Source organism: Triticum dicoccoides, chromosome 5A, assembly GCF_002162155.2.
Source record: "Triticum dicoccoides isolate Atlit2015 ecotype Zavitan chromosome 5A, WEW_v2.0, whole genome shotgun sequence".
In the NCBI taxonomy this organism is placed as follows: domain Eukaryota; kingdom Viridiplantae; phylum Streptophyta; class Magnoliopsida; order Poales; family Poaceae; genus Triticum; species Triticum dicoccoides.
In genome coordinates this window covers 553,926,534-553,937,106 of record NC_041388.1, presented here as the reverse complement: position 1 = coordinate 553,937,106, position 10,573 = coordinate 553,926,534, and the positions used below count along the sequence as shown (strand labels likewise).

The window sequence follows — 10,573 nt, the reverse complement described above, 5'->3', positions numbered from 1 at the left end:
CAAGCTTTCCCCGGCAAGGTTACTGTTCACGGCGGCAAGCTTTCCCCGGCAAGGTTACTGTTCACGGCGGCAAGCTTTCCCCGGCAAGGTTACTGTTCACGGCGGCAAGCTTTCCCCGGCAAGGTTTTTGAGGCAGCAAACGACCTCGGATGAAAATGTGTCCAAAAGCAAAGTTGACCGTTTTGACGAGACGAAAAACTTTCGTGTTGAACGTTTTCCGACTTGAGGCCATCTTCTGGGCGAAAACACTCACGCATTACATCAGACACTTGCCAAGACATGTCTGGTCTTCCGCATCATATTTCGCCTCTTGACAGGGCTGCATCCAGATAGCTCTAATTTTTGCATACGAACTCGGATTGAGATAATTTTTATATCAAAATTGACCGATTCGACGAGACGAAGACAATGCATGTAGAGCATTCCTTCATCCGAGATTGTCATGGAGGCGTACTTGAGCAAAAAGCACTCAGAACACCTAAACATGACAATCTGAGTGTAGTTTTGGTCTTTGATATGATGCCGAATGATTATGGTCCAAACATCAAAGTTGTTCCACTCGGCAATGTGAAATTTCTTATTTAGAATATTTTGTCATTTGAGGCCATCTCCATTGCATTCTGCATTGTGCCAAAATCAGGTGTCAACAACTATTAGCTGCTTAGCACCAGAAGTAGCATGTATGCATCAGGTGTAAAAGTTTGCCAATACCATATGAGACTTCTAACCCAAATGCAGTGTGAACACGCAGGGAACCTCTCAGATTACAAACCCACATGAACCTCAACAATATCATTCTCCAAAAGAAATTAAACAGTTGTTTTGATCAGATTTTTGTAGTCGCCAACAAGCATTCACTTTCTGAATTTTGCATTCACCAAGAAAAATTCGCTTATTTCTGAATTTTGTAGTGCCGTTTTGAGGCTCGATTGGCACTAAAATTGGCAAGAGAGGTCATCTAAAAATAACAAAGCTGCATGGTCGCAGTAGTGGTCATCTAATAATCCACATGCTGTCGCGCTCTTGTCAAACTGCGCTGGTCTTGGGTTGTGATCGAAGGACCTCCAGGCCGGCTCTGCCTGGAGACTTGCGAAGAGTTCGACGACGCAGTGCTGTACAAAGATCGTTTACCACGGATGCACATGTTGGGCTGTTATTCCTGACAGAGGAACGGCCAGGATTCAGGGAAAGAAGCCACATCGCGGGAGAGCACCGCTCGTCGCAATCAGGGGAGAACTTGGTGCGCCAGTTGAGGGGGAGCCTCACGCCCTAAAGACGACGGCCAACTCACATGGATCTCCGCCTGAGGCAACAGTCGCTAGGATGTCATGGCCGCCTCTAGTGTGTCTCCATCGCAGCTTGCCAGGTGGTGCCACCTATCACACATATACAGCCAACTACATGCAAATCCCATAGATCACAAATAGGAGAGCATGAAACCTGCACAAAACACATTTAGTAATAATACGACCAGTTACTGAAGTTGCAAGTTGGGCAGCATTATTCACTATAAACAGCTTTGCACAACGACCCCGGGACTTCTTTACCAATGCTACAATCTAGTCAGAACTTACATAGTTGAAGTGTAACAGGGGACAAAATAAAATTTCATCTCCTCAATCTGAGCTAACACATTTTTTTCTAGAATTCAGTGCAGTAGTTACAATGACTAAAAGAAGCATAATTTCAATTTCACATTTTTTTTCTCCAAACTGATGCCACGTAAAAGTGTAAAACACAAATATTCTCTGGGAATATATATCAGAATATATAACATGAAGAATATTTGATGTTATGTGTTATGGCGCTGCTAGAAGGAGGGCGCGAGAGGGCCGGCCGGGGGCCTTTTGCCCACGGCCGGGCAAGATGGAAGGGATTTCCTTCTTAATTCTTGCTTGATTAAATTGATACATCTCCTCTCTTTATATAGAGAGGTTTACTTGACTCTCAAGCAAGGCTTACTTGACCCCTAAGCAAGCGACTCTTATCTCTAATTAACCCTAAGACTAACAGGCCCATTAGGCCCATTACGTACTCTAACACTACACCCCACCTGGACATGCAGCTTGTCCTCAAGCTGCAGCCTAACCAACTTATAACCATGACTCGACGCAACCCAAACCTAACACCTAAAAACAAGCCTTGTACATCTCGGCTTGTTTCATTATTCTCAACCTGAAATGGACTAGGACGCTTTATTTTGGACCCCTTAACAAAAAGTGGACACCATCCGCACGTCGGACATGCACGTGTACAGCCACCTGGATCCCATGGACACCATCTGGACAAAAGGAGTGCATGTGTAGGACCACCTGGAAGTGGTTGCAAGAGTGACCAGCAGAGGCGCCCTTGCGGCGCCCGGTGACGGAATGCATTGGTGCTACGTGGTGCGTTGTTGTTGGTGACACCATGCCTTCTTCCTGCCGGATAGCTGTTGGTCTGCACCGCACAGGGAAGAGTGGGGGGCTTGCGATGGAGAATGACGAGGAGGGGTGCGCCCCCCCAACCGCCAATGTCGCAGACTTGGAGGTCGCTGCCCGTGGGGAAAACAGCATGCCCGCTGCCCGTGGGGGAAACCTCATGCTCAAGATCCCCTGCGCAGCGGATGAGATCGAGGTCCTTTGCGTAGCGAAGGGCAACTTGGAGGAGCGGCAGCTGCAGACCACGCATCTCCCGCACACGCCGACGCGCTAGAAGGCCGCGTGCAGCAGCCTGCAGCCTCACCGTCGCCGACACGTGGCGGTTAGTGATCCAAGCTGGAAGCGGTGACGGCGACGGCGGAAGCTTGATCTGCTGGATGGGGACGCCCTGGGGAAGCGGTGATGGCGACGGCGGGAACTTGATCTAGTGGATCGGGACTCCCATCGGCGCGGTCGATGTGGGGCCGGAGCTGACCGGTGATGGCTGCAGCAGTTGCAGCGGCTGCTGCGGCGGAGCGCCGGGCGCGGCGGAGGTCGCCAGGAGCGGTGGCTGCCACTGCAGCCAAGGCGGGGCGGTGGATGGCAGCTGCTGCAGCGGCCCGATGAGCGCGGCGGAGGCCACCTGGTGCGGCGGCTGCCACGACAGCCAGGACAGGGCGGTGGTGGAGGTGGATGGCAGTTGCAGCGGCTGCTGCAGCAGCCCGACGAGCGCGACGGAGGCCGCCTGGTGCGGCGGCTGCCACGACAGCCAGGACGGGGCAATGGATGGCAGCTGCAGCGGCTGCTGCAGCAGCCCGGCGAGCGCGGCGGGGGCCGCTTGGTGCGGCGGCTGCCACGGCAGCCACGGCGGTGCGGTGGCGGTGATGGGCGACGCAGCCGGGTGCGGCCCATAGGACCCGGCCAAGAACAGGTGGATCTCCTAGACCGCCTGTGTTAGGTCCCGCAGCGCCCCGGACACTTCCGGGGTGAGGACGACGGGGGCGGGCGCGGCGGAGGATCCCGGCGCGAGCAGGAGCGGGGCGACGGCCGTGACCGACAGCGGAAGAGATGGGTTGGGCGGCGGTGAAGACATGATCGAACCGAAGCTAGCTGATACCAAATTGTTATGGCGCTGCTAGAAGGAGGGCGCGAGAGGGCCGGTCGGGGGCCTTTTGCCCACGGCCGGGCAAGATGGAAGGGATTTCCTTCTTAATTCTTGCTTGATTAGATTGATACATCTCCTCTCTTTATATAGAGAGGTTTACTTGACTCCCAAGCAAGGCTTACTTGACCCCTAAGCAAGCGACTCTTATCTCTAATTAACACTAAGACTAACAGGCCCATTAGGCCCATTACGTACTCTAACATTATGCCTTGGTATTATTTCATAGTGACATCTCATCAAGATATGCTAATATGTTTGGACCTTCATTAATAAAACCCTCAGAAATTAAAGCTGGATGCAAACCTCTCTCCAGGTCAAGTGAATGACGGGTAGAGGAAGCATTACTGTAATAGGCTGTTGCCAATTCCTGCAAGCAAAACCAATCCTAAAGGCCTGTTCTGATCCTCTCCAAACTTCCAAAACTCCTCAAAATCAGCTTCCTGAAGCTAGCTTCTACTCCACATAGCAATTTGCCGAGCGTTCTGCACCTCGTAGCTTCTCCCAGCGATTTGGCCCGCTGGGGAGGCTGCTGGCCTGTTCGGCTAGAGCATGGGCCGGCTGGAATCAGCCCAGCTCGGGCTGGCTGGTTTTATAGAGATAAAAAGGGGCTGGGTTGCAGTAGGCAGAGAACATCTGGGCTGAAAACTGCTGCGTTTTTTTTCACAGGGACTAGTTTCTGCGTATTTTTAGTGTATATAGAGGGATGTACAAAGAACCATGCAGTCCGATTATGGGTGAGTACAAAAATTATCCGAGTATCTATTTTCCTACAACCACATACTCTGCTATAGCCCAATTCTGGGTGAGTACAAAAAATGTCCGAGTATCTATTATCCTACACAAGACGTACTGGATTATAGCAATAGGCAATGTACAAATCAGTACGTACAAGTTATGACAAGTTATCCCAGTTAAGACAGGTTATATAATTTAGAATAACATGTATTGTCCTTTGTCATAGAACAAAAGCTTCATTTGCATATAAGTTCTGCAAATTAAAATGGCCACCCATCTAAAGACATGAACATGATTACTTCACCAACTAAGAGCAATGGCGGTAGCAAGTTCATGCCTAAACAAATCCATATCAGGAGTACTTTCCGCCGATGTTGAAGCATCTGATGCATTTGGAGGAATAACGTATTTCTTGTATCTATCTGGAATAGTTGGAACATAATCCGGATCCCTCTCACACCGAAGAAAGTGGAGATCCTCTTTGTCATGGAGGCGAACGTAGTTGTGTAGTGTCATAGTAGCCGCAACAATCATCTTCTGTGTATTGATTGAGTAGTTTGGCATCTTAAGCAAGATTTGCCATTTCATCTTCCAAACACCAAAAGTTCTCTCTATGGTATTGCGCTTGGAGGAGTGGATCCGGTTGAACTTTTCTATAGGAGTAGTTGGGGGTGCACCTCTCTGGAAGTCGGGGACATGATAGCGTTCTCCTTTGTATGGTGCTAGATAGCCATCCCTGTTAGGATAGCCGGCGTCTACTAGGTAATACTTGCCTATACAAAAAAGAAACACACATGATTGTGAATTCAAGGTTATGATGCATAAGTTGCAATAACAATAAACATGCATGTGAATTGGAGGATATATTACAGAAGTTGCAATATGAAGAAATGCTAACCCTTTGGAGGATGCGGGAATGTGGCCTTGTCATTTTCGATTGCATGGAATAACACACTTGTATCATGCATAGAACCCGGTTGTCCAATTGAAGCGTAGGTGAAATGCATATCAAAGTCACATACTGCCATCACATTCTGAGTTGTTGCACCTGTTCTTCCAATATACCTTACTTTTGAAGGTCCTTCCGGAATAGAAGCCCTGACATGTGTCCCATCTATTGCACCAATGCAGTCTTTGAGATGAGAATAAGCCCTTTTGTCACGCTTAATCCTATCATGCACGATGCGAAAATTTGGGTCTTGAGGCCTAATGTAGTGAGATGACATCTTGACCACACATTGTAGAACCTCATGGAACTTTCGGTGGACTGTATCCGCTCCATGTTTGAAACGGTTTTGGGTTCTCCTATTTGATTCGCACCCTCCCAAGGTCCACAAGAACATAGCTAGAGACTCATAAGTGGTAACGAAGCATGTTTCTTTGAGGCCATACTCCCCCACCAACTTGTCATGAAGATCAAAAAACACATTTGCATTCATTCTCAACATTGTGTACGTCTCTCCGGGTGTTCCAATAGTCTCTTGCAACCATTCAAACCCACTCAACCTAGATGTCCTAGGGTCGGCCTTCATGACCCAACTTTTACAATACTTCCCAACTATGGATGACACACCCGAACAACGCATGTCCATATCATGTTGATATTGGAAAACCATAATTTTCTTTCTTTCATAATTTGTGTCATCATCACTTTCACTATCCGATGACATCTGCATATAAACAACCACCAATATATGAAACAAAAGTTAGCATCAATTGAATCAACATAGACATAATGCATACATAAATAGCGAACACTAGGTTCAACAACATAGACATAAAGATGGTTCCACAATGCATATAATAAATAGATGAAATAGTATCAAGTAGTTCAACAACATAGTCATAAAGAAGGTTCAAGCACTAGGTTTGACATAAAAGACACAAATAGTTTAGATAGCAAAGGATAATCGACCATTACACAAAGATGGAATGGTGTGCTTGTAAATTAACTACTTCCCATACTTCAAGTCATACTTCCTGCGCAACCATCCCTTTCGGGACTCAAGAGGCATGTAAAGAAACATCTCCCTTTGCGCCCTCTTCACAAACAACTCAGAAGCCATGAAGAACTCATCGGTATCAGCTGCTGCACCACAAGCAATGACTTCATCCATAACCGAGCTGACAGAGTTCGCCTCATCTTGCTTTAGGAAAGATTGAAATGATGAGTGAGAAGCCTCGGCAATATCACCAATCCTTGTAACTTGCTCACACATCACTTGTGCGGTCTTGGGTTTCTTGTTCTTCTCCGGAATGATGATTCCAAGCCTCACTTTAGATGAAGTAGGTGTTGCCTGAGATGCTTGTTCTTCGGTATCATCCAAATCAAGATCTCGATCTCATCAACATTGATGCTAGCTTTCAATGCCGCACTAGAGGGAGGAGGCGTGCCCAAAGAAGGATTCCAATGGTCAGTACCATCACTTGTGATATCTCCAAATATAGTCCGCAAGTTTTCTTCATTAGCAAGTCCTTTCTTCTTGAACTTGCCACAACCTTTAATATCCTGTAATACAACAAGGGAAACAATTTGTTAGTAGGTAAAATGATATGGATGAATTATGATATGTGATACATTAGCCAAAGAACTTACAATTTTAGCCTTTTTCCACCACTCATCATCTTGCGACACAGTATTGTTCACATGGTCCCATCCGGCTCCGGTCTCCCGCAACTTGAGTTTCTTGAATACACTGAAATCACCTTTAAGCTTGTCCCATTTGTTTTTCAATTGCGTTTGTGTGTAGTCAAGCCCAGTTCTCATTTTGAATTGCCTTGTCACCTCATCAAATGCATTTGGTGTCAAATAATTTCCTGGCCTATTTCCAGCGTTCACTTGCGCGGCAAACAACTCGCACACAATCCGAGTGTTCTCAACGCTCCATTCAGCAGTCATGATCGACACTTCTCTAAGAAAAATGCATGTCACTTTGGTACACAAATGTATGCAACACATGGACAACAATACATGGATTGGAAACATAAAAATTTCTTGTCTAGCCACAGCCATATAAAATGAATAATTTACGCACATATCACATTGACAGAGCAGTACACATACCACACTTCAAGCCAGTGCACACTTATGAAAAAATAATACTAACTGATAATTTCATGTTGGACTAGCCACAATCAGATATTAAACTAACAAATGTATATACAAATCACATGTACACGGCAGTACACATACCACTTCACACATTTGCACTATTATGAAAAAATAAACTCATTTGCATCTACAGTAGCTTCACCATGGCTGCCATGGGAGGACCTTGGGGAAGAAGGAAAGGAAGCTCACCTAGGGTTAATGCCGTCCGGGATGGGGCTTCGGCAGTTGAGGTGGGGTCTGTGGAGATCAGCACCGGCGGTGTATGCAGCCGGCGGGGGTGTTGCGACGGGTATCGGCGGGGATGCACCTTCGGGGTGGTCTTATGGAAGGGAACCTGCGGGGATGGCCTTGTATACGCCTGATCTGGCGGTGGACAGGAGCTCCGGCCGGCGGCTGACGGGATCCGGCCGTGGCGGCGGGGGCGGCGGTGGTAGCAAGGTAGGTCACAGAGGGGAATTGTTTGGCAGCGGAGCGATTTGAGGGAGAGGGGAACTGCTCGAGCGCGTTGTTGTGACCGTATCGAGTCGGGCCGGTGAACCGTTTTCTTTAGCGGTGGCATTTTCGTTGTAAATAGGGCGAACTTCTCTTTCTCGTTTTTCTGGAGCTGGGCTTAACGGGCTTCAAGTTTTTACACACGAGAAGGGCTCGGCTTCTCGAATACAGCTTCTAGGAGCTCAAACGTTCGGCACAGCTTCTGTCGAGAAATTTGCAGAGTTAGAAGCTGGAGGAGTTCAGAACAGGCCCTAGGTAGATAGATTTTCTTATTCAACTATACAAACGGCAAAAATTTACAAATACTTATGCACTTGCAATCTACCCAGATCAATGCTTCGATGAAGTGTAAAATAGTTGGTTCTCACTAAATGATGAGTCACCTTGACAGCTAATGTCCTAAATTAAAGTTACTTCTGAAAGCACTGTCAATTAGCAACATAACATATGTATTTACAAATACTTATGCACTTGCAATCTACCCAGATCAATGCTTCGATGAAGTGTAAAATAGTTGGCTCTCACTAAATGATGAGTCACCTTGACAGTTAATGTCCTAAATAGAAGTTACTTCTGAAAGCACTGTCAATTAGCAACATAACATATGTATTTACAAATACTTATGCACTTGCAATCTACCCAGATCAATGCTTTGATGAAGTGTAAAATAGTTGGTTCTCACTAAATGATGAGCCACCTTGACAGTTCATGTCGTAAATAAAAGTTACTTCTGAAAGCACTGTCAATTAGCAACATAACATATGTTCTAGAATGGCAGTCTGTCCTTCATATAATCTTGATAGGAGTTATTTTATTAGAACACCTTTTATTTCAAGATATTTGTTAACATCCCGCAAAAAAGTAGTTATTAACAGAAGTTTCTTCTAAAACAAAGTAGATTCTCAGCATAAAGCTCTTTTCTCTATTCCAAACAGAGGAATATATTGGAACATGTGTAACACATTTTCTTTAATAGAAGGCTTTTTACTGAGTGTAGCCTAGCTCAAAGGCAAAAATCTGATCATCTACTTACTTAACGATGTCACTCATACTTATGACCTTCCTGCACGAAATTAAATATTTCAATTACCTGATTCCGAAATCTGTAGTAGCTGAACAAAACCTGCGAATCTTCATACAAAAGATCCTGTTGGTTCCCTATTGTTGCTTGCTGCTCCTATCACCTTGTAACCTGGAGCTACCCATTGAAGATTGTAATATATATCTGAAATAGAAAAGGTTGAAAATTTAACAACAAACTATCGTGTCACATAAAGATTCATAATGTGACAGCCATTAACACCGAACCCAATGCTCCAAAGAAGTATCGCAAAAAATTAGTACAGAAGGAGACCATTGTTAATCCGATCTCTATACACAGATGTCATTATTTTTTCAGTTCATGGCTTCTTGCCACTAAAATACTACTCCAAGAGCAGTAGTAAACAATATACAGTACAACTCAAAGAGCAGGAGGGGAAAGTCCATGAAAGTAGTGTTGAGTCCGAGCCTCCTCCGAGGCAGCCAAGAACCCCCTGCCACACATGTTCTTCAGAATGAAAATCCTATGGATAGTTACTACTTCTTCGAGTGGACACAAAAGGTGTATATGAAGATTAACTCCTTGGGCAACATCTAGAAATTCAGTGAGCTCACCCTAAAATCCATATATAGCTTGTCCGACCAAATAAGTAGAGGCCTCCAAATAGCCCATGATTTTGCTCGGAATTAAGATCTACTTTTCTGAAATTAGCCTGGGAGAAAACAATATAACCAGACAGAGAGATTAGGAAAAGAGAGAACCGAGTAGGTGGGGTGGGGAGGGGATGCGGACCATGGTGGGCTTGAGCTTGAGGAAGGGTGACGGACGTCCCTATCCAGCGCCACCACAAAGCGTACGTCCTGACGGCGGCGCGACGCACGATGAGGGCCTTGGCAGCCTCCCGCAGCTCCCACACCGCCCGCTCCTTCAGGTCGTGAAGCTCTCACTATCCTTCCGCCTAACCTGCCCAGCCCCATAGGCCATAGCCCTTACTGTAGAAACCGGCCTGGGGTGGGCGATGGAGCGGTGGATGGGGACGCCGGGGTATGAGGACGAAGGCCACAAGCAATCTCGTGGTGCGTCACAGATCTGGACGGAGGAAATAGTGGGCAAGGTGGTGTAGCCGGAGAGGATATGTGCGGTGGAAGCCGGCGTTGGGTAGCCGGCGAGCGCTAGGCGGGCGGAAACTACAGGGAGAAGAGAGATGGGAGGGTGGCTCACGAGCTCAAGGGCATACAAAGTCAACATTGCTGATCTGAACAAACCGTCCTCGCAAAAAGTAATTCTGAACAAACCGACTATTGGATGGGTGGCTACCTGGACGTCAGTTGCGATCTTTCTCTGACAAGCGCCATGCACTTCCGAAAAAAAAAACAATCGAGCGCTCCCAGGGCACCAATTCCTGCGAGCTTAGAAATGTATCTAACGCTAGATACATCATTTGAGAGACGAGTTCGGGACAAACTTTTTCAGACGGAGGGAATGCTACTTAAGTCGAAAGCATTTGTAGGCCTATGTAAATGGGGCATGCCCCTTTTGAACTTTAGACTCTCTAAAATAGGGGCTATCATTGAAGATGTTTTTTGAGATATCATCTGCAATACCCCTATTCTACTATTAACATGCCG

At 46.5% G+C, this 10,573-nt stretch overlaps 1 long non-coding RNA gene across 1 annotated transcript; it reads right to left on the bottom strand.

Moving 5' to 3' along the window:
• Window positions 1–757: 757 nt before the first annotated feature.
• LOC119302756 lies at window positions 758–9,089 on the bottom strand. Its single transcript, XR_005147727.1, has 3 exons — window positions 8,994–9,089; window positions 3,868–3,931; window positions 758–1,440 (listed from the first exon to the last, which is right to left on the bottom strand). It is a non-coding gene; the product is annotated as an uncharacterized LOC119302756 (long non-coding RNA).
• Between the last annotated feature and the right edge of the window lie 1,484 nt (window positions 9,090–10,573).